We start from the raw sequence: 3,102 nt of genomic DNA, 5'->3' as shown, positions 1-3,102 counted from the left end.
AATCCCAAGGAATTGAGAGGAAATGGAAAGAATAGACAGGAAATTATAGACAAGAAAAATGGAAGAGAAGTGGGCGCAAATGAATTAAAAGGAACACAAGCGAAGGAAAAAGGCAATGCAAGTCAAGGAAATGGAACAAAAAAAAATGCAAAGCAAGGTAAGGCAAGGGAATTGAATCGAAGTGAAAGGAAAATTCAAGCCAAAGGATAGTAAGTAAAACAAGGTAATCTAAGTTAACACAAGAAGTGAAGGGAAGGAGCAGAAAGGAAAAGCCAGGATTTTGCAAGTAAAGGACAGGAAATAAAAGAACGTGCAGGGGCAGGGGGGAATAAAGGGAAAAGAAGGAAAGGGGGAAAATGGGAAATGGATTGGAAGGAAAAGTCAGGGAAGGGACAGAAACATAAACAAAGGTGAAAGACAAGGCATGTAATGGCAACAGAATGGAAGGAAGGGAAGGGAAGAATAGGCAATGGAAGGAAATGCTTATGCAAGTGAAGGAAAATCAGCAAGGCATTGTAAGACATGTCAAAGCAAGTGAAGGAAAGGAAGTGAAGGGATGTGGAGGGAAGGGAAAAGAAAAAGCTAGGCTAGGAATGGAAGAACAGGGAAGTCAAAATGCAAGACAAAAGAATGAAAGAGAGAAGAGAAAAAGAGGGAAAGAAATCAAGGGCAGGGGGAAAGGAAAGGAAGGGATGAGAGAATGCATATGAATGGGAAATGAAAGAATGGAATGGAAGGAAATGGAAGGAAACAGAATAGAAGTGAAGAGAAGGGACAGGATAGAAAGGAAGGTAAGGGGAATGGAAAAGGGAAGGAAATGGAAGTGGAAAGATAAGCAAGTAGAGGCTAGGGAGCAGGGGAATAAAAGTAAAAGTGAAGGTAATGGTAGAGAAAATTCAAGGCAAGGCTAGGAAATTTAATGGGAGGCTATGAATGAGAGGTAATTTAAGAGAAGTATTAAGATGGGAAGGGAATGCTAGGAAAGGTAAGAGTAGGAAAAGGCAAAGGATGGGAAAGAAAGGAAATTTAAGAATTATGTTTATCAACCAGGGGTAAGAAGGGAAGAGAAGGGAATGTGAGTCAAGGAAATGGAAGGGAAGAGAAAGCAAGGGAAGTGAATTGGGAAATGGTAATCAAATAAAGGGAATAGAAGGCAAGGCAATGTAATGCAAGCCAAAGAATGAAGAGATGTGAAGGGAAGGTAGGGACCAAGCATAAACAATGCTGAGCAATAGAAAAGAAATGAAGGGTACACAACACAAGCCAAAACAAGGAAAAAGAAGGAAATGTAATGTGAGTAAAGGAAGGATCTTAATGTAAGTCTAGTAAAAGAATGGCATGGGAATCAAAGGAAATGGAAGGTAAGGGAATCTGGGAAATGTCAAGGCAAGGCAAGAGAAATCAAGGAAAATGAAGAGAAGGATTGGGAAGAGAGGTGAAGAGAGGAAGGCAAAGGACTTAAAGGTAATTTAAGGGAACTCAATGTGTGCAGGACAGGTCAAGTGAAGTTAATTCTAGAGAATAAAAGGAACGGGAAGAGAAGTGAAATGAGGGAAAGGAAAAGCCAAGGCTAAGATAGGATATGGATGCAATGGAAAGGGCTAAAAAAAAAAAAAAAAAAGTCAAGGCAATATAAGACCAAGGAAAGGCAAGGCAAAATAAGGAAAAGGGAAGTCAATATAATACATGGCAAGTCAATACAATGGAAGTAAATGAAAGGCAAGGAAAGAGAATGGAAATCGATCAATGGAAATTTCAGGGAAGGTAATCAAAGAGAAATGGAAAGGCAAGGCTAGAAAAGGCAAAACAAAAGATAGGAAGGAAAATGAAGGAGAAAAAGTAAAGGAAAGGAAGGAAATGGCATGCCAGCTTATACTTTATATGGCAATGGGATGGACGGGAAGAGAAGGTAAAGGCAAGGAATGGAATAGAAGGGAAAGGAAAGCCAAGGCAAGGCTATGAATATGAATGGAAGCAACTAGTGGCAAGGCAATGCAAGGCAACAGAAGGGAGGGACATAATGGCAAGGGAGATAATGAAAGGTAATAGAAGTTAAGGGAAGAGAAGGGGATAGAAATGAAGGGACAAGACAAGGAAAGAGAATGTACTTAAATGGAAAGCATTGCAAATTAAGGCAAGGCAAGGAAAGGACAGGAAACTGAAGATCAGGGAACTAAAAAAGTAAGGCCAGGAAGGGAAGGGATCAAAGAGAAGCAAGGGAGAACATCAAGACACAGCTAAGAAAGAAAATATATGGTAAAGCATTGCAAGGGAAGTTAATGGAAGTGAACAAAATGGAAGGGAACAGAAAAGCAAAGGCAAGTGAAAGGAATGGAAGGAAGAGCAAGGGAAAAGAAAAGCAAAAACCAAATAAATAAAGAATAGAATGCAAGGGTATTGAAAGGGAACCAGCAAGGGAATGGAAGGGGAAAGGCATGACAAGGGAAGCATAAAGGTGGAAGCATTGGAAGGGAAAAGGAAGGCAAGGCAAATGAAGTGGTGGGGAGGGAAGACAACAGAACAGGCAAGGCGGGGAAAAGGAAAGAAAGAAAAGGGAAGGCAAGGCAAGACAAGGGTAGGTTGAAGCAAAGGTAGATGAAGGCAAGGGAAATGAAGGAAAGAGTAGAAAATTAGGGAATGTAAGTAGTAAGTAGGGAAATACAAGGGGAGAGATGGTAAGGAAAATGAAAAGAAAACAAGACAAGGGAACAGTAAAGGCAAAGCAAAGCAAGGATACAGAAGAGAAGGGAAATTGAAAATGAAGAGAAGTTAATGCAAAGGAAAGGAAGGGAAGGCAATCCAGTTTTAAATGTAAGGCAATGCAAGTCAAAGCTTGCTAGAAAGGCAAGGTAAGACATACAAGGCAAGACAAATGAAAATGGAAGGAACATAAGTCTATGTATTATAAGGCATTGATATGGCAGGGATGGGAAACTGAAGGACAGGAAGTTGAAATCAGAGAAAGGAAAAGCAAGGGACGAAAGTGATAAACAAGGCATTGAAAATGTAAGATCAGGCAAGACAAGGGAAGGGAATGGAAGAAAATGAAGGGAAGGAAGGCAAAGCAAGGCAAGTGAAAAGGCAAGGTAAACAAGGCAAGGC

The sequence above is a fragment of the Phodopus roborovskii genome, unplaced genomic scaffold, assembly GCF_943737965.1.
Source record: "Phodopus roborovskii unplaced genomic scaffold, PHOROB, whole genome shotgun sequence".
In the NCBI taxonomy this organism is placed as follows: domain Eukaryota; kingdom Metazoa; phylum Chordata; class Mammalia; order Rodentia; family Cricetidae; genus Phodopus; species Phodopus roborovskii.
Note: the sequence above shows the minus strand (reverse complement) of the source record.